The sequence below is a fragment of the Amphiura filiformis genome, chromosome 1, assembly GCF_039555335.1.
Source record: "Amphiura filiformis chromosome 1, Afil_fr2py, whole genome shotgun sequence".
In the NCBI taxonomy this organism is placed as follows: domain Eukaryota; kingdom Metazoa; phylum Echinodermata; class Ophiuroidea; order Amphilepidida; family Amphiuridae; genus Amphiura; species Amphiura filiformis.
In genome coordinates, this window is record NC_092628.1 from 14,833,723 (window position 1) to 14,856,476 (window position 22,754).

The following is a 22,754-nucleotide window of genomic DNA, read 5'->3' on the forward strand; positions in this document are numbered from 1 at the left end:
ATAGCATTATTCAAGGCATATTGCTATCTTCAGTAGATAGCATTAATCAATGCATATTGCTATCTTCAGTAGACAGCATTAATCAAGTCATATTGCTATCTTCAATAGATAGCATTAATCAAGGCATATTTCTATCTTCAGTAGATAGCATTAATCAAGGCACATTGCTATCTTCAGTAGATAACATTAATCAATGCATATTGCTATCTTCAGTAGACAGCATTATTCAAGGCATATTGCTATCTTCAGTAGGATAGCATTAATCAAGACATTGCTATCTTCAATAGATAGCATTAATCAAGTCATATTGCTATCTCTAGTAGACAGCATTATTCAAGGCATATTGCTATCTTCAGTAGATAGCATTAATCAAGGCATATTGCTATCTTCAGTAGACAGCATTAATCAAGACATATTACTATTTTCAGTACATAGCATTAATCAAGGCATATTGCTATCTTCAGTAGATAGCATTAATCAAGGCATATTGCTATCTTCAGTAGATAGCATTAATCAAGTCATATTGCTATCTTCAGTAGAGAGCATTAATCAATGCATATTGCTATCTTCAGTATAGAGCATTAATCAATGCATATTGCTATCTTCAGTAGATAGCATTAATCAAGTCATATTGCTATCTTCAGTAGATAGCATTAATCAAGTCATATTGCTATCTTCAGTAGATAGCATTAATCAATGCATATTGCTATCTTCAGTAGACAGCATTAATCAAGTCATATTGCTATCTTCAATAGATAGCATTAATCAAGGCATATTTCTATCTTCAGTAGATAGCATTAATCAAGGCACATTGCTATCTTCAGTAGATAACATTAATCAATGCATATTGCTATCTTCAGTAGACAGCATTATTCAAGGCATATTGCTATCTTCAGTAGGATAGCATTAATCAAGACATTGCTATCTTCAATAGATAGCATTAATCAAGTCATATTGCTATCTCTAGTAGACAGCATTATTCAAGACATATTACTATTTTCAGTACATAGCATTAATCAAGGCATATTGCTATCTTCAGTAGATAACATTAATCAATGCATATTACTATCTTCAGTAGATAGCATTAATCAAGACATTGCTATCTTCAGTAGATAGCATTAATCAATGCATATTGCTATCTTCAGTAGACAGCATTAATCAAGACATATTACTATTTTCAGTAGATAGCATTAATCAAGGCATATTGCTATCTTCAGTAGACAGCATTAATCAAGTCATATTTCTATCTTCAATAGATAGCATTAATCAAGTCATATTACTATCTTCAGTAGATAGCATTAATCAATGCATATTGCTATCTTCAGTAGATAGCATTATTCAAGCCATATTGCTATCTTCAGTAGATAGCATTAATCAAGACATTGCTATCTTCAGTAGATAGCATTAATCAATGCATATTGCTATCTTCAGTAGACAGCATTAATCAAGGCATATTGCTAACTCCAGTAGATATCATTAATCAAGCCATATTTATGTCTTCAGTAGATAGCATTAATCAAATCATATTTCTATCGTCAGTAGATAGCGTTAATCAAGTCATATTGCTATCTTCAGTAGATAGCAGTAATCCAATCATATTGCTATCTTCAGTAGATAGTATTAATCAAGGCATATTTCTATCTTCAGTAGATAACATTAATCAAGTCATATTGCTATCTCTAGTAGATAGCATTAATCAAGTCATATTGCTATCTTCAATAGATAGCATTAATCAAGTCATATTGCTATCTTCAATAGATAGCATTAATCAAGTCATATTACTATCTTCAGTAGACAGCATTAATCAAGTCATATTGTTATCTTCAGTAGATAGCATTAATCAAGTCATAGTACTATCTTCAGTAAATAGCACTTATCAAGGCATACTTTGCTATATTATTCAGGCAAAGTACAAAAACTGCATTTTAAAATTCAGTCAGGTTCATTGATTTATAATTGATACGAAGGTTTGAAGGAAGCTTATTCCATGCAACTGACGGACGATCTAATCAAGGCATATTGCTATCTTCAGTAGATATCATAAGCATATTCATATCTTATAGCACTTATCAAGGCATATTTCTATCTCCAGTAGATAGTATTAATCAAGTCCAATTTATCTTTTTCGAAAACTCAATCATTGAGACACGAAAAGCAGTGGCGGGCACGGGGGCGACCGCCCACTGACGAAACTTTGGCATTTGGGCCTCCACCACTTGTACTGTAGTTGTAAAGCTGGGTTTTTTTTGGGAATTTTATGTCTAAAAACTAAGTGTAACTTTTGTTTCTGCTCGTCGGTTTTGGGAAATAAGTTAGCTCTTCGCCTCCAATATGGACTTGCCCCTGATAAATATCCCAGCTACTCCACTGACGGAAAAACGCACGTGACGTAGACCGAGCAAATATATTCTACTCGACTACGACAGCTATCTTTGGTAGACAGCAAAACCAATACAGCCATCTTTCCATCATGTTTATATTCTGTAGCTATAGACATTATTGCTTTTTGTTTCTTTGATATTTTAGGATGCAATTGATTCACTTCATCGTTCTCATAAGTCCCAAGGGCGACCCTTCCCTTCCATCTTCCATTGTTTCTTAAATGCATGAGAAAGAAAACAAAATTCGAGCCGAGTCGACTGATTTCTATTACACGTTTCCCCAGCCAATTCAACTATATACGTGTGTGTATAAAAGCTCTTATTAAATCAAGGATTCTTATGTATAGATATTGTTTAATGAAACCAATTTCTTTTCTTTTTGTGGTAATTCAATTTATTCAAAGTTCATAAATAAGGACTGGTATGTAAACTACTAAAAAAAAGCCCCCTGCTGAAGAAATATTACATGGATACTTACTTGCATACAATCCAAACTCATGTTGGTATTGTTGTCTTTTTAATTTTGACCATTTTAGCCATTGACCGACGTCCAAAACCTCAAATCTCAACCAAAATCTCGTGCAATCTGTTCTTTCTGATCACCAACCGGAAATAAATATTGTACCCAAAATGTGTTAAATCAATCTGGAAAATTAACCCTTTTCTAATATGCTTAATCCTTTCTCTGCGAAAGTTGCACGAATGAGGTCGAAATCTTCAAGAAATGTTATAACCAAATCTTCATGACCACAAATCTATATAATGTTACTAGGCCTACATGTAAATGTACATGCGATCGCGAAGTATTGGGCGTTGTGGCTCTCAAAATGCTTAGAAAAACAGTTGTATGTCATTTGTAAGATCTTGAAAACTATATACCCACACGCGTGTATAAACCACAACGTGATGTGTGAGAAAAAACTAACCGTGGAAAACCCCTTAATCCCAAGACTTCTCTGCCAAAAATGTGTATGATATTATATCCATAAACGGGTTCTCGGAGGAGGTGGTTTTTTCTTACTTACCGTTTTAAAAATCACGATTTTATCTGTCAGCATTTATGCAAGTTTGAGTGGAGTTATTTCAACATTTTAAGCATTTTAAATAAGAAATATTTAAAGAAACGTTGACGAACAACATCACAATCATTCGACTGAAATATCTAAATCAAATCATTTCTTAATACAAATTTGAATACATTATAGTCATGGTCTTACTTTTGTTGAAATATTAAAGTTCTATGTCTTTGTCACCAAATATGATTTCCGTAATGCCTCAGGACCTACTTCCACTCCGTTGCATCCTCGTATTCAAACCTAATACATCTTGAAAAGAAGATTTTTAATCTCATAAATACCGGTCAAAGTAGGAATATTTCATTAATTAATAATTAGAACGCACGCGCCGCTCGCGTCTTGCGCACGCCCGAGTTTATATTAGACGGGTAAGTCTCCCACGGTATTTTGACAACCTGGCGGTTTTCACACAAATATAGACACTTTGGCATGCGGACTGTGGGTTTCACACCCGTAACAAATTTCTGATACTGCCCACAATTATTTGAAAACATGTCCTATAACTATAATACTAAACCAATACCAGTCAGTCATATTGTCTTAATTTCAATTCTTTTTTCAAGTTTTATTTCTTCTCGAAAGTTTTACACTAAGGATAGGCCTATGTAGGGGCCTACTATACTCTCTTAAGGGCGAACCAAAAGTGCGAGATCTATATGCACTCTAAAAAGAGTGAAAATCACTCCAAAAGAGTAAACTTTCACCCCAAAGAGTGAAGTCCACTCTTAAAGGTATGATATAAGGGGTAACTTTTTGGAGTGGTCCTTTACATGGTTCCTTAAGGTAGTACTACACCCCTTGATAAATTTGCGACTATTTTTGCATTTTTCTCAAAAAATAATAACACACTGGTAAAAAAAAGTTATGTATATTATAGGGGCAAGGAACCCAGTTACTACACTGGAATTTCAGTGACTCACGACAAGCGGTACGTTATTTATGATAAGAAAAGAGGTACCGCTAGAATGTACCTCATTTCTTAACATACCACTTGTCTTGAATCACTGAAATTTCAGTGAAGTAATTGGATTCCTTGCCCCTATAATATACATAACTTTTGTTACCAGTGTGCAGTTATTTTTGAGGGGATGTAGTACCACCTTAAAGAATGAAAATTGCACTCTTTTGGAGTGATTTTCACTCTTTTTGGAGTGCACAAATACTCACTATTTTGGCTCACTCTTTTACATTAAGAGAGTTACCGTTTTCACGGCACAGATTTTTACGTTAGGGTGCAATAATGACGGTGATATAAAACAGGTTATTTGATAGATGCACGGTAACTGTATACGGGTATCAGAAGCTTATGCGAAGGAAAATAATGACGTATAAATGATTAAGTAATTTAGAGTGTCTAAACGCCTGGTAAGGGATCTCAATCTGTTTTGATATAGGATCATAATGCGTATAAATTACCACACCACTATAAACTATATCATTTCACAATGGTCTATCGATAGGTTTTTGTTGGCAATTGTTTCAATTGTGAGCATTGAAACGAACCATTTTGAATCTGTAATTTGTGTTTTGAACCTCAAAAAGGTGTTGGTGAGGAATTTTTTAAATGTATCTATTATAAAATTTTGCACTCACTCTATGACATTTATAGGCCTAAAATTGTTATAGTAAAAAATCGCACAGACAAATACAAGAAAATTTAACGTATAAAAGCAACAGAAATAATTTAACTCACCGCAGCATGTTGGCATGACAGGCCGTTATAAGAAATGTAAATCATAAAGGCTTACTCCCGGAATTGATATCATTGTTGTGATACCATTTGCATCATTCATCTGGCATAAATGCATTTGCGGATATGATGTAGCCTATACATTTTTGCAATTGCTGATGACTTTAATAGTTGTTATAGCACAACAAAACAATCTGTAATCCACAGAGATATAGACCGCTTATAGACTGAATTCAGCGATTTCTCTGCTTTTTTCTTTTGATACAACATACTAGCTCTTTTGATTATGGAGGCTTTTAGGCCATTAAGGACCGGTTTCTCGAAGCATGGTTAGTGGTCAGGCTTCCTAACCCATCAGGTCTAGCTCAATTAGTCCTATACCATTGCTTACAATTTCACATCAACTAGAAAGATAAATCAATAAAATGAATCCACATTGGCAGGACTAGCCTTTTGGCTTCGGAAGCCTGATCACTAGCCAAGCTTCGAGAAATCGGACCCAAGTGTCTTCCCGACTGTGCTATCTACTGAAGATAGCGCAGAAGCCCGCACGTACGTATATACGAGCACCCGTGTAGGGGTACCGGGTATATTCTTAAAAAAATAAGTTTTTTGTGGTGCTTTGTATATCACCATTTAAGACTGTACATATATATGGCAACTTAAAAGTCTTTTTTTCCCCTGAGAGTGTATACATGCAGCGTCCACAATTGATAGACCAACATTTGTGATGCGATCAAGTAAAATCAGTCGGAACTCGTATATTAAATTTTCAATTTCTTTGTTTGGCTATATCTCAAAATCAATATTTCCGAGTTCCGACTGATTTTGCTTGATCAAATCACATTTATAGTAGTCTTACATGGACTCAATAAACCGAGGGTTATAATCATGGAAAGGGCTTTAGTATTTGATATTGGATTTTTATACCGAGATTTATGCACACAGGTACTCACTAAAAGTAACTTTAAGTTTAAAGTTTCTTTAAGAAAAAAACCCCGAATTTAAAAATTGCAGTAGACAGCATTTTGTATTCAACGCGAAGATAGTGGCGGGTCATGCTACAATGTTTGCGTTCAATAACCATGGATCGGATTTTTTTATTTTTTTAAATACTGCTGTGTTAAAGTTGATATTGAACGGAATTGGGCAAATGAAGTGTAAAATTGCGCGTACATAAACCACCCTTCCTTCTATTGTATGAATACGATTACGGTAATAGTTCTGAAGCTGTAGCCAAATTTGTTACGGCTTCATTACCTTTAATGAAGACTTTAGATCACTTACACCCCCCCATGTGTGCACCCCTGCATACCATCACACACCCCTACGTGCGCGGGCCATTCAACGCGAGGACTTGTTATACACACGTGTGTATTATGTGTCTGTCCCGGCATTCAAAGCGAGGACATTTTTTGGTACAACTCATTCAAAACGAGGTCTCCTCACTTTGTCGGTAAACGCGCATACAAAGTGAGGAAATGGTCTATACCCCCTACAACTCCTATAGGAAGAGTGTTTCAATTAACATATTCACAAAGCGAGGACTCTGATTTTGACCTCACTTTGTCAAAATGTCCTCGCTTTGAATGCCTCGGCGAACACATCCCGTCACACCCTCGCCCATACCCGTACTCTATCACCACAGCCATGCACCTGCGAATGCGCAGCATAAAATAAAAAATTTTGCTCTATCTATGCAACACATCACACTAAATGAACAATTATTTAAAAATAACCCGATTTAAGGGATTCCAGTCAAAAAATCCAACTAACTCGCGAAGTCAAAATATTTCAAACAAATAAGCCTTAGTTGTTAGTACAAGCCTTTATCTCATATAATTACACTAATAGTCGGACTTTTTCATACTTTTTTCGAATCTTGGGTCGAATAACAGACGGTGTGGTTCACATCAAACCGAGCGGGATTAATTCGAGACAAATCAGTTCAATTAAATTGTCATTCAACTCGAATTGTATGGACCTATTATGATAACCCATTCAACGCGTGCCGTGTATACGACAAGGAAAATGTTTGAAAAAAAGTCAACAAGAAATAAAATGTTTGTGGAATTTGATGATCATGTTCAAAGATTAGGCCTCTAAAATGAGTATACATGCCTAGTAATAATTCAATGTTTCTGGATATCAGAGTTTTTGATATTTAACATCCTTGATGACGCATATACAAACATGGTAATGAGCATGTTTTATTACATCAAAAAGAAATACAGTATCACAGCGCTTGTCAAAATGAAAATGATGCTCACTGCAAAACAGAAAATCATAAAAATGCGAGTAATAATCATGAAAAACAAACGAATCAATCATTAATAGTGCTTTTTTAAGAGCACCATGCATGGCTTTTTGTATTGGTGGTCTACTCATTCCTGTAAGCATACTATGACTTGTACTTTTGGTCAGAAAAAAACGAGGTTGTTAAAATAATGCCCAAGTTAAATATTGGCTGTCATATCAATATGTACTCGTGGTATCAGAATCACAAAGGCATGAATAAATTAATTCTTTCATACAGAAAATACTCCCCTCTCCCCAACAAACAAACAAACATGGGTATTTAAAAACATATTTATCGCCGTAAAAGTACGATTTTTAATACTTTTCGTGTGCAGTAAAACCTAGTCAACGGGATGCGTAAAATTCTCCCATAGATGACGAGCTCAGTCAAAATGAAAATATACACAAGCAGATATACAAATAAGACTGGAATGACATTGCGGTCTTAATTGGATCACAATATTATGAACATACTTTTGATAGTGGTGGTCTACTCATTCCTGTAAGCATACTATGACTTGTACTTTTGGTCAGAAAAAAACGAGGTTGTTAAAATAATGCCCAAGTTAAATATTGGCTGTCATATCAATATGTACTCGTGGTATCAGAATCACAAAGGCATGAATAAATTAATTCTTTCATACAGAAAATACTCCCTCTCCCCAACAAACAAACAAACATGGGTATTTAAAACATATTTATCGCCGTAAAAGTACGATTTTTAATACTTTTCGTGTGCAGTAAAACCTAGTCAACGGGATGCGTAAAATTCTCCCATAGATGACGAGCTCAGTCAAAATGAAAATATACACAAGCAGATATACAAATAAGACTGGAATGACATTGCGGTCTTAATTGGATCACAATATTATGAACATACTTTTGATAAAACATTTGTAAGGACATCTCACATGTTTGAAGGCCTGGCCGATGGCTAATGTTTACAGAATCAATTCAGCCCGATACTAACGAAAACATCGGATGAAAACATGGACACAAGGTGCCGAAATGAACACGGTTTAGGTCGGGGATTTTGTCCCGTATGTCAAGTTGCTATATATGACACCTTCAAAATAATGCTAAACAATGTATTCTTTTGTAGCTTTGATAAAACGCCGGCAACTTATTTGATGGGAAAACAAATCTCAATACATTGCAAGAAGTAATGTTGATAATTATGCACTGATATCAAGTAATTGGCGTGTTTGTACTAAAAAGTAAATTTTCATATGGCCATTCATATTACATTTGTACATTTTTAGCATTCGATTTCTGGAATCTTGGTATTTTACGAATAAAATAGTGCTTTGGGTCTTGCTCTAGGAAGTTACTTATGGTATATATGAAAGCATTAACTAAAAATGCTTTGTCACTAGTTGTTATTATAAACATATAAAAATTATTCTTAACAATTTGTCATTTTTATTATGTTATACGAGATTTTATTACAATTCCGCACCAAACTTTAAACCACATTTCCGCTCCAAACTTTACATTGCACCGTTGCCATGGCAACGGAGACACACCCTTCAACCAACATTTTTGCCTCTAACTGCACTTACAATAGCTCATTGTCATGTATGTTGATTTTATAAACAGTGCAGAGCAAGATCTATTTAATGCAGTGGTTTTACAATTTATACAAGTTACGATCGCCATATTTACACTTTTAGTTTGATTATTTGGAGTGTAAATGAAAACCCACTATTAGATTCAAAGTAAATGACTTCAAATGCATTTTGCACTGCTCCGCATGCATGGAGTCGCGTAAATTAATTCTTGCAAAACTTTTCAGTTGAAATGACGAGATAAAAACCAGATAAGAAAACGCTATCTTCAGTAGATAGCATTATACAGGATGTATTCGTTGTAAGCACATTGTTTATTTAGAAATTAGAATTTAATGAAACCCCACCATAACATTCAAAAGTATATAACTTAAAGGATGATTTCTTGATCCTTGCATCCTCTTTTTATGACATTTTTCAGTAGATATCTACGAAAAAGGCTTATTCCCAAAAGTTCAGTTGATTCCGATTTTGCGTTTGAGAGTTATACATGATCATGTGTATTACACTGCTCCATAGGCCACTGGTATACCAGAACGAAATTCAAATTTGACGATATTTTTGCTAAACGAATCAATCTGCAAGAATTTTTTGGTGCATAAACATTATGTAGCCAGAGGTTTCCAGTGGTATAAAAATCTCAACTTTTGTTGTTGTGAAACGTAGGGGGTGAGGCTGTGGATTACGAAATGTCCTTTTAAAAAGTGCTTTTTGCATCGCTCCGTTTGGATGTCGCGTCTCATATTGACGCATTCAAAATGTGACCATTTTCAGTACAAGTGCTATCTTCAGTAGATAGCATGTATGCCGTAAGCCGAATAACTTATGTGCGGTATATAAACTTGGCAGTGATATATGTGCTTTATAGATTCCAATATTTATCATGCTCCATTGGACTTTGTTTTTCATTTCAACTTTGTGTCCCTTAAAATTGGTCCAGTGGCTCTTGAGTCTCAGAATCTATCATTTTTGTTTTTCCACATAGGCCTCGGCTATAGTATTTACACAACTTTAGCCGATACAAAATTAATAGTGCTTTTGGAAGATGTGTGTCATGATAAATAGACCAAGTGTCAAACTTGACAGGCGGAAACACTAATTATGTTTAGCTGACTTGATCACTGCCGTGCGAAACAATTAGTCGGGCTCTCCCGAGAAACGAAACAAACAGTGAAAATCTGCGCGTAACGCTAAGTCAAGTTACGAGTGCTGGATCTCTAACCTGAAGGGAGATTTAATGTCGGCTTAAAGATCCCTCATTGCACTAGGGGCACCGCCTTGTTGACTTAAGGCCCGGAAATTAGAACTTGATAAAATAAGAATTTCAGTGAGTTTAATTTGATCTCGAATCGCCGAGGAGCTATCGTGATAGATCTGGTATGTAAATTGCGCTATTCCATTTAAATTCCACACTGTGGAAGATTATGGAAATATCTGCTACAGGGGCGGGGGAGTATGAATTTCAAATGGAATGAACACAGTAGCAGCTCTATTTTAAACTCACTCTCCCTTAGAGGGTGCATGAAATTCAAATGGAGCTGCCTAATGCACCCATTCCGTTTGAAATTCATACTCCCCCTGTGGCAGATATTTCCAAAATCTTCCACAGAGGTAATGTGGATTTTAAATGGAATAACCGATTGGAATGTAACATGATGATCATGAAGAAATTCACTGTTTACAACATTCCAAAGTAAAATGTGTGAAAATATTGATTGGAGCAATCTTAATGAGAGCAAACTCGCACAATTATCTACAAATCATCATTGAATCGTGAATTTTGTTTAGTGAAGGCAAGATTGATATGACAAATTAAGAGTCTTGTCTTATTTTTCTTTCTCCTTATGCACACCGGATCTATTTGTGCACTCATCAGCGCAGTGTAGCGAGTTTGCGAAGCGTAGAGCCATCATGCTAGTAAGGCGGTTCCCGGTTCGCGCGCTAATCCGCAAGGGACCCGCACTGCGTCACGGTTCCAACGGAAATCAAATCTCGCTTTAAAGTGTGATTGATTGGGTCTGATATCATTTTGTTTAGATTACATTTGTGACGGCCCAAAGCTTCACATATATTCCACTTAACTATGCTATCATGGCAAATGCTAGGTCCCTATGATGATGATGATGATCGTGATGATTGTGGCGTGGCATTCGGGTATAAACCGTGGGCGGCATAGAGACGCGCCGCATCATGACGATGACGACGCGGGGGGAACAAGAAGGGGAGATTCGTGATGCGAGGGTTTCTTCTTCATCAGTAATGATTACACAAACATGGTGAGCAACCCAACCAACCGTGATAAGATATCGCCAATTGCAATTTGAAAAATTAAACTATATTCCAATTGAAATTATATACACAAGTGCCAATTTGATGCGCGGGGAATGATATGGTAGCAATTATGAGTCTGTTGCGCGGCGGGGTATGGGGGATACATGTCAAGCTTTTCTGTACGCAGGCATGATTACAGCAGACAGTCACGAAATTCCATATTTTCTTTTGAAAATGTCAGCGCTCATCTCGAATACCGCCAAACCAACATGGATTTGTCTTTCATGCTAAAACGCATTTGTATGCTGATTTAATTAATTCAAGTTCGGGTAAAATTTAGAACATTTTAATAAAATATTATCGAGTGCAGCATGCAGCACTGTGAGGTTTAAAATGTTGAGGCTGTTCAGTGAGTCTAGCGGTGGTGTGCGGCACCTATTACCGCGACTACATATTTAGTTCAACCAATTTCCTATTTGCTTGAAGTCAAAAGATACCGTTTTTGATTAGAGCTCATTTGAGTGATTATATAAATTAATTGGAATAATATAAATCCTTATTTCCTGGCTTGATTTGATGATATGTAGGTGGTAAATTATAAAGTTCTCGCACTCTGCTATCTACCGTAGATAGCATAACAGAAAATAGCATTTTTACTATCTATCAAAGATATCAAATAGGCTACCATTATATTCCAACTTGTATTATCCGTTATATTACATCGGATAACACTTTTCTCAAGAAATATATAGCAATTATTCAACTATTTATTTCATTATTAGTATTATTAATGCTATCTACTGAAGATAACAATAATGCGAAGTCTGCAGAATATATGCCAATCTTTATGTTACAAAGTGTACTATTCGTTTATATTACATCTAATATAGCGCTTTTCTGAAGAAGATACAGTTATACCAATTATTCAACCGTAAAATCACTGCTATCTACTGAAGATAGCAATTGCAGCTATTATCTAAATTATCTCTGTTATCTAAAAAGATAGTATTTTGAAATGTTATTGAAAAGTTTTACATACTTTATACAACCCGACATTAAAACGTTTTCTGTAAACCCTTTCTAACATTTTGCAAATTATGTTTTCGAAAACGATTTGTGTTTGCTTGGCAGCTACTGCTTCCTACATCAATTATACTGCATTCTTATTCAATGGGTGCGTCTTGTAAAGAATTCACGTAATTTGATTGGTTTTCTGGTGTATAATATCTCACAATAGTTGATAGTGATATTTGTCAGGGCGCGCGCCGCCACGCAACGGCGGCACGCTTGTTGCTCCTCAATGATCGCGCGATAATGCGTTCGCGTAATACACGTGTGAGAACTAAAACGCGATTCGGTGGCTTAGATGTTCGTGATGGCTTCGTTCATTTAAAACAACGGGGATGTCCTCACAAAAGTAACTTTATTTTTTTCTGAAAGAAGGCAGTTTTTCTCGCAAAAATTACATTAAAACTGAATAAGAATGAGAATAAAGATAGGATTTTGTCTTTTGCCTATCAATATCGTGTCATAATGGATAGGCTGGCCAATATTTTTATCGTAGTGGATACCGGCTGCGCCGGCATCCACTACTCAAAATATTGGCCAGCCCATCCATTATGACACGATATTGATAGGCAAAAGACAAAATCCTATCATTTATTCTCTAAATCAAGATAGCAATTATTTCTATCTACAAAGATAGCAATAATTACTGTTATCTTCAGAAGATAGCAATAGAGGCTATCTTCAGAATCTACAGAAGAACATACTGCTATCTGAAAAACATATAAATGATCATCTTAAGGGGGTACTACACCCCTGTGGTAAATTTGTGACTATTTTTGCATTTTTCTCAAAAATAATAACACCCTGGTAACAAAAGTTATGTATATTATTGGGGCAAGGAATCCAAATACTACACTGAAATTTCAGTGACTCAAGACAAGCGGTTCAGTATATATGATTGGAAATGAGGTACATCCTAGCGGTACCTTATTTCTTATCATAAATAAACGAACCGCTTGTCTTGGGTCACTGAAATTCCAGTGTAGTGATTGGATTCCTTGCCCCTATAATATACATAACTTTTGTTACCACTGTGTTATTAGTTTTTGAGAAAATGCAAAAATAGACACAATTTATCGAGGGTGTAGTACCCCTTAACTCTCTTATTTTCCTCTTTGTATTGTTTTTGTACTTTTGTTAAGTCAACACCAAAAGGCTAAACTGGAATGACTTATTTCAGATGGTAGCAGTCATTCAATGCATTATCTACAGAAGATAGCAATAACTGCTATCTACAGAAGATAGCAATAACTGCTATCTGCAGAAGATATCAATGACTGCTATTTACAGAAGATAGCAGTGACTGATGTCTACTGAAGATATCAATGCCTGTAATCTACAGAAGATAGCAATAACGGCTATCTACAAAAGATAGCAATAATTGATATCTACGGAAGAAAGCTATAACTGATATCTGCAAAAGATAGCAATAACAAAAATATCAATATCTGCTATCTACAAAAGATAACTGCTATCTACAGAAGATAACAATAACTGATATTTACAGAATAAATATACCAATGACTGCGATCTTCAGAAGATATAGCAATAACTGCTATCTACAGAAGATAACAATAACGGATATCTACAGAATGAATATAGCAATAACTGCGATCGTCAGATCATAGAAATAACTGCGATCTACTGAAGATAGCAATCACTAATACTTACAGAAGATAGCAATGACTGCTATCTACAGAGGATAATAACAACTGATATCTACAGAAGATAGCAATAACTGCTATCTACAGAAGATAGCAATAACTGCTATCTACAGAAGATAGCAATAACTGTCATCTACAGAAGATTAAAATAACTGTTATCTACAGAATATAGCAATAACTGTTATCTACAGAATATAACAATAACTGCTACCTATAGAAGATAGCAATAACTTATATCTGCAGAACATAGCAATGACTGCTATCTACAGAAGATAGCAATAATTGCTATCTACAGAAGATAGCAATAACTGCTATCTACAGAAGATAGCAATAACTGCTATCTACAGAAGATAGCAATAACTGCTATCTGCAGAAGATTGCAACAACTGATATCTGCAGAATATAGCAATAACTGATATCTACAGAAGATTGCAATAAATGATATCTGCAGAAGATAACAATAACTGTTATCTACAGAAGATAGCAATAAATGCTATCTACAGAAGATAATAATAACTGCTATCTACAGAATATAGCAATTACTGTGATCTACAGAAGATAGCAAAGACTGCTATCTACATAAGATAGCAATAACTGCTATCTACAGAATATAGCAATTACCGCGATCTACAGAAGATAGCAAAGACTGCTATCTACATAAGATAGCAATAACTGCATGCAAAAGATAGCAATAACTGCTATCTACGGAAGATAACAATAACTGCTATCTTCAGAAGATAGCAATTTCTGTCTAATACAATGATAAATTGGATACAAGTGACTGAGAAGCTGACTACTGCTACCTATACCATATACATACAGAAGATATCAATTTCTGCTCTCACGAGCAGATACCAATTATTGTTATCAACAGAAGAAATAAATAACATTGAATGACCTTTGACCCGGGCCTTTGACTTCTAACTACAAATGTGTAAACTTCCAGGGAGCAATATTCATTTTTGAACTAGGCGAATCCAATTTCTTTGGAGCTTCTTTTTATTTTTAAATGTTAGTACGTCAATATTGTGTTTATATATTGTACAATATATTTGTTTGTCTTTTGGTTTGTCATTGTATTTGTATTAGGTTAATTAAGGCGATGACCGTTTCTGGCCTCCCTGGCTTCTTGGTCACCACCTTCATGTATAAATAATCTATGTCCGTAATGTTTTGTGTGATACCTTATTATAATGTTATTTTTTGGTGATTTCAGTAATTACGTCTCTCTTTTGTAACTTTATATAAATCTCTATACACGATAGGCATATACGGACATTTTGTTGATGATTATTTATAGATATTTCGCGGGCAATATCTTTTTAATTTATTTGTTATTTTGATCTTTCTTCCATTCTTTTATTCTTCCTCTCCCTATTTATTCCATAGCTCATTTATTTGTTTATACATTTCATTTGGGATTTATTGTTAATTCATTGGGTTGATTTTGGTTGTTAATAATTTCAATTTGATTTATTCAGTGATATTTTATGTAAATAATGTGTATTTTGCTTCTTTTCTCATCTTTCCTAATAAAGTTTTTCCAGCGCAGGAGATGAGGATATTTTACACTTTTAAACATACCAGTCTTTTATAATTTATCAGAAATAGTTGACTAAGTACATACATAATTATGCGGCATGTTACCGATATGTTGTCGATATAACCATGATAACTGGAACCACTGAGCTATGAGAGGGTTACCCAGTACAAATGACTATACGAGAATGTGCCACAAACACTGGGCGGCATTTTCTGCCTTTTGGTATAGCCTATCAATTAATTACGTTTTCTAGCCCAAATTTGGTATAGGCCTATTGATGGGTAATTTTTGTCGGAAAATAACCAAATTTGGCCTCACTGTAGCCAAAATTTCCAAAATGTTTCCAACAATTTGGGGGAAAATTCTTGACTATTTGAGCAAAAATGTTATTTCGACTTTGATATATCGATTCAAATTTAGATGAATAATTCAAATTCAGATAAAAATACAAATAATTTAAACAGAACCTCAAACTTACCTTTGTATTCTAAAAGCGCTGTTATCATAAATTTCAGCATGTTCGGCGGGCCCAGGCGACAGCGGAGACGGCGCAGCAGAACTCGACACAGAAAAAACAGGGGATGATGATGACGACTCCACGGTTCCTTGCTCCAAATCTACCGATGAAGTCCCGGGTAAAATTGGTGCAGAATCGGGCCTGGAATCGGGGCACTTATCCTCATTCATGTTGGCCCACTTACACAATTAATCTCTTAGCTATGTATCAACTGGATAAGTTGGATTAATTTCCAGGATTACTTAAGATTATCTCAGCAACTTAAACTATTATATAGCTATTACTGCCTTGCTTGTTCACACTTCTTCGTGTATGGCAATGGCGTGATTAGAACGCAGCCACTGTACCAAAACACACGTGCACGATATAATTGTTACGTAATACCTTTTGTTTGTTATTTGAATGTTTTTCTTTCTGTAGTAGACACACCTGGAGATCGGAGCCGGGTTCTATTCAATTAATTCATGTACAAACATTTACAATGTGGGTATACAAAGGGTCCAAAAGTACACGACCTTTATTTTAAAAACTCTAAAATAAAAAAGGAGTAAAATTATTCAGAGCTTGACTTTGATTGTTTATAACCCCTTGCTATGCAAGTTTGCCCGTATTGTGACTTTTGCTAAAAATAAATAAAAAAACCAAAAAAAACCCGATTTTTATTTATTTTTTTTTGTAGGAGAATTTCCAAGAATTGCAAAAATGTCATAGTAAAAACATCTTATGGTTTATTCTACTTTATCATTACTCATTTGTCATAATAATTATAGAGAAAACATACTGATAAACGTAAGATCCTGCTGAAATATTAATGGGAAGTTTAAATTTCTCCAAAAATGTCAATAATTATGCATAAATTAATATACTAATATTTACGAAAATGTTGCGATTTGGGAAATACAAGCAAACAAACAATAAACACAAAATCGAGCCTTTTTTGTTGATCTTAAGTTTATGCATTTGGTCACTCAACAATTGTTAAATAGAAAATGCGTAAATAACATTTTGATAATTTGTATTATTTTGGCATTTTGAAATGTTATGCGCGTCTTGAAATAGTGCAATATATAGGCCCCCTAAAGGGTAAGACGTATGTTTCAGAGTAAAATATTTGAAAATAGAAAATGCGTTCAAAATAACATTTTTGATAATTTTTGATAAGTTGTTTTGGCATTTGATAAAAAAATATTATACGCGCGCGTCTTGAAACAGTGCAATATAAAAAGCGTAAGACGTAAGTTTCAGAGTATTTAAAAAAAAATGTAAGTAGGTACAGGGCCTATATAAAATGCTTGTGAGTTTGGCATGCGTAGTTTCCCATAAATCACAATTTTAAACCACCCTAATTAATAGTGGAGAGGTAAATGGCCGCACTCAACGATGCTCAAGTCCATCTCGGTGCGACGTGGTTGCGTTATTCCATGATGGATCTATCGGGCTCAGATGGTCGAAGAGATAATAATCCATGGATGATTTTAAGAACCGTCTTTTAAGATACGGGTTGAAGTAAAAATGCATTAAGCTTTATCAAAATCATATCATCATCAAAATAACGGATTGGCCAAATATCGTTATAATGAATCTCGTTATTGACTAACCTTTTATTCGCATGGCTGTGGCACTTTGCTCAAAATAACCAAATATTAATATTTTCTTTTTCATAAAATAATACAGCAAATACGTTTTTAATAGCCTGGGCACACATTTTTAAATTTAGCAAAGTGAATGGCGAATATATATATTCCTCGGTCAACTTTATTGCATAGACTAGATATATACGTAACAGTAAGCCCTAAACAATAAGATTCTTCTTCAATCCAAAGAGGAAAGGTAAATTAGCTGTGCATTTTAAAAAGTGGAGATTTGAATTGTAACTCTCTCTTTTCCCATGCACATTGTGGATCTTGTTTTTCACTTGTACAATGTTTTAGTTGTACCACTGTAATCTATTTTTGTATGCTGCTTTTTTTGTTTTTTCATGTGATTTCTTGTGATTTTTCTGTGATTTCTTTGTTTTGATAATAAAAATACATGAAGATAAAAAAAAAGATTCTTCGAATTATTGTACCATTGTTCATTCAGGTTATTGGTAACTTTTAACAAAGAACGTAAGGGGAAAACAAGCTTAAACAACAACAATAACAATAACAATAACATCAAGACCAGCAACGAGGCAACGAAAACAACAACAACAACAACAACGACGACGACGACGACGACAACAACAACAAAAACGACGACGACAACGACGATGACAACAACAACATCAACAACGACGACGATGACAACAACGACGACGATGACAACAACAACGACGACAACAGCAACAGCAACGACGATGACAACGACGACGCCGACAACAGCAGCGACGACGACGATTTTTGTCTGCTTGATTTGTTGGACATGTTGAATGGTGTGGTGGCTGGAAGGGGGTAAGTAAAACTTTTTGATTGGTTTGTAAACTTCCATCCTCATCATGCTCATACTATCTACTGAAGATAGCAGTTTAATATCAGCAGTGGAATGCCATGAATCCGACAAGGTTGTTGGGTGGGTGGGTGGGGCAAAGATACAACAGGCATTAATATGGTATATCTTCTGAGGATATTCCTTAAACGTTTTTGTGCCGGTGTGGAGATGTGGGGGTGTGTATGTTTATGTGTGTGTGTTGGGTTTTGGGGGTGGTGGAGGTGGAGGTGAGAGAGAAAAAGACTGCAAGAAGGGTGTATATCTGGGGTGTTCTTACAGGGGTGTATATTAGGTGTGTAGGTGGTTGTTGAGAGAAGGATGTATGGTGTTGGGGTTTTTGGGTGGTTGTTTGGTGTGGCTGATGAAATTTGTTGTAACAAATGGGTGTATGTTATGGGTAGGTGGTTGTCGAGAGAAGGGTATATGTCACGATGTTAATGGTGTTGCCGGTGTTTGGGTGGTTGTTTGGTGTGGCTGATGAAATTAGTTGTAACTTATATGGGTGTATGTTAGGTGGGTAGGTGGTTGTTGAGAAAAAGATGTATATCATGATGTGTTAACTGCCGGTGTTTGGGTGGTTGTTTGGTGTGGGTGTGTTGAAATTGGTTGTAACTTTACTTTCATGTTATCGGCTGAAGGAAAGAACTGGCCTCTATCTGTAACTGGGAGATATACTGCAAAAACAGTGTTTAGAAAGTAAAGGCAAGAATGTTTTAGAAACGTTATTGTTTAGAATGGATATAAGATATTTAGAACACCATCACTGACCAATGTTCAGAAATTTGATCTTTAGCTTCTAAACGTTTTTACAAAGTGAAGGCAAAATTATGTTTAGAAAAGTGTTTCTAAACACTGTTTTTGCAGTTAATGTGTCCAATTGGATTACTTTGATTTTCATACAGGTTATTGACCTAAATCCGATATTGATAAGCTTAATATCAATTATCGAATTCATGACGATTCACTGCTCTCTCAGATCATGTCTTATTTTTCTACATTGTTCTTTTTTTGGTTCAAAACATTTTGCAAGATTAAAGATTAGCTTCGTAAACAAACAGATAATAAAATTACATCTCCTATTTTGATTTCTGCATGATATCACTTAAATCTTCCATTCTTCGAGAACAAAAATGCGGATGCGCTGCGCGTATGATCATTGTATTATATTTGTTAAGACGGACACGTTTTGACATATTTTATTACACATCATGTATAACATATTGTTGTAACTTCCGTCTTATAATAATATTACTTTGCATCTCAGTAAGACTGGGTACTTTACACGGTTTAAGTCACTAAATCAGATTATTGTCCCCAAAATTCACTGGCTCAAGAACCGGAGAATCAGAAAGAAATATGCTTGTGTTATTTGCATTACATTTTCATATTAATATTCACCGCAGCGTTAATAAATTCCACGATGAAAATTTTTTCAATCATCAACACAACATCCGCATATTTACTTTCACAATAACCAAGTAAGAAAATATTGCCAATCTGATAAGAGGGTATAATCATATTCTCTTAGGAATGTAGTCAAGTTGATCATTTTTGTTTAATTGAAAAGAGCCCGTCATTATAAAGCAAAAGAATCGCATCTTGATGCCCCGCTTTATGCCAACAGAGCGCCAGGGAACGGGTAGACATAGAGGATGATATAAGCGTTAATGGTCATGGTCATCAGTTTTTCCTGCTAATGTTATTATTGCTTAATTTAGTGCTTGATTTAAGAAATACAATCAATCAATCAATCAATCAATCAATCAATCAATCAATCAATCAATCGATCAATCAATCAATCAATCAATCAATCAATCAATCAATCAATCAATCAATCAACCAACCAACCAACCAACCAATCAATCAATCAATCAACATTGGTTAGAGTACCGGCTTCAGACAGTATTTATCAGGCTGGCCAGCTAGATACAAGTAGAAAGTGGACCAAAAGTCAACAGGAAGTGCAGTGTGCATTTTTTGTCACATTTAACACTAAAATTCACACTTTACTATGGCCCAATTTTTCGCGCGATGAATATCCCAGTAGAGTTATTTCTAGAGCAGATCAGATAAGAGTCAAGATATTTATTATACAGTTCCTCTAAATATTGCCCTACAATGTACTTATAATGTAGGCCTATATGCCACTGAACATATAGGACCAGATATTATAAAATCATGAACAATAATGCGACCATCTTCAGCCGACAGCACATCTCCAGTATAGATATCACATCTAAGATAACACATCTTCAGTAGATAGCACATCTAAGATAGCACATCTTCAGTACAAATTATATAGAATGAAATCATGTTATATAATATTAGCATTATGATATGGCACAATAAAACTACAAGAGGCTATTCTGCCTAGTCTAGATAGAGTCCAAATTTGTTATCTTTAAAGCACAATTTAGGCATTTCCTGGAGTTAGCGATTACAATGCGCATAACAGTGAACATGCTTAATGTGTTCACCAGTATAGGACCGACTATCTTCAGTAGATAGCACGAGGCCGGGCGTTACTAATGCCTATGCCTTCCGCAGAACCGATAGCAACATGAATTCTCTTGACCTATATTTTAGGTTATTTTCCTATTTGCACCAAAGCATTTCCCTCACTCATTAACTCCTGCATGTACTCCCAATATGTGCTCCCAAGGTGATCCCACGTTTGAAATACCCATGATACCCTTCAATCTACACCAGCAAGAGCACTGAAATTCACCATAGCAAGCAACGGATACCACCCGAGGCAAGAACAGAACAGAATACGGCGATGAGCCCCGGATACAATAGCATCCTGCAAGTGATGATGGGGATTAAAGAGGATTTGCGGAGTGTTCTTTGGGATCTAAGTCGCGCATCACGCCACTAAAGCACGAAGGCTTAACTGGGGACTCAAAGATCTTGAAAAATGATCCTTAAAATCACTGCCTTAAGGCATGCTTGACGTTTAAGTGGCCCATCACATGGTTTGATGTAAATGATGCACACGGTATGGGGCAAACTATACAAAACTAAGAATGAACTCAATATTATAATGCGTACCATGAAACATTAGGTACTAATGAGCTCATTGTAATTCAGATTTCAACTGTGTGGACATGAATATTTATCACTGTCAAATGTTCTGTGAAAAACATGTGTCAGGTTTACGTCCAATTTCGGTGGATAACAGATGATGCGGCTATCTTCGTAGATAGCATCAATGTGATGCTATAAGTATATATCTTCAGTAGATACTAGTAGCAGTTATTTGCAGTATAATTTGCAGATATAGCTATCTTCAGTAGATAGCAAAGGCAGTATTGCATATATAGCTATCTTCAGAAGATAGCAATTGCAGTATTGCAGATATAGCTATCTCAAGAAGATATAGCAGATGCAATAATTCAGATGAAGTAACACTACCTCTGATAGCACTGTGGAGGAAGTAGAACTACCTCTGATAACACTGTGGATGAAGTAAAACTACCTGGATAGTAACACTGTTGATGAAGTAAAACTACCCCTGATAGTATTGTGGATGAAGTAAAACTACCCCTGATAGCACTATGGATGAAGTAAAACTACCCCTGATAGCACTGTGGATGAAGTAAAACTACCCCTGAAGTAGAACTACCTCTGATAACACTGTGGACGAAGTAAAACTACCTGGATAGTAGCACTATTGATGAAGTAAAACTACCCCTGACATGCCTGACAGTATTGTGGATGAAGTAAATCTACCCCTGATAGCACTATGGATGAAATAGAACTACCCCTGATAGCACTGTGGATGAAATAAAACTACCACTGATAGCACTGGGGATGAAGTAAAACTACCCCTGTTAGCAGTGTGGATGAAGTAAAACTACCCCTGATAGCATTGTGGATGAAGTAAATACTACCCCTGATAGCATTGTGGATGAAGTAAAATTACCCCTGATAGCACTGTGGATGAAGTAAAACTACCCCTGTAAGCACTGTGGATGAAGTAAAACTACCCCTGATAGCACTGTGAATGAAGTAAAACTACCCCTGATAGCACTGTGGATGAAGTAAATATACCCCTGATAGCACTGTGAATGAAGTAAAACTACCCCTGATAGCACTGTGGATGAATTAAAACTACTCCTGATAGCACTCTGGATGAAGTATAAAACTACCTCTGATAGCACTGTGGATGAAGTAAAACTACCCCTGATAGCACTCTGGATGAAGTAA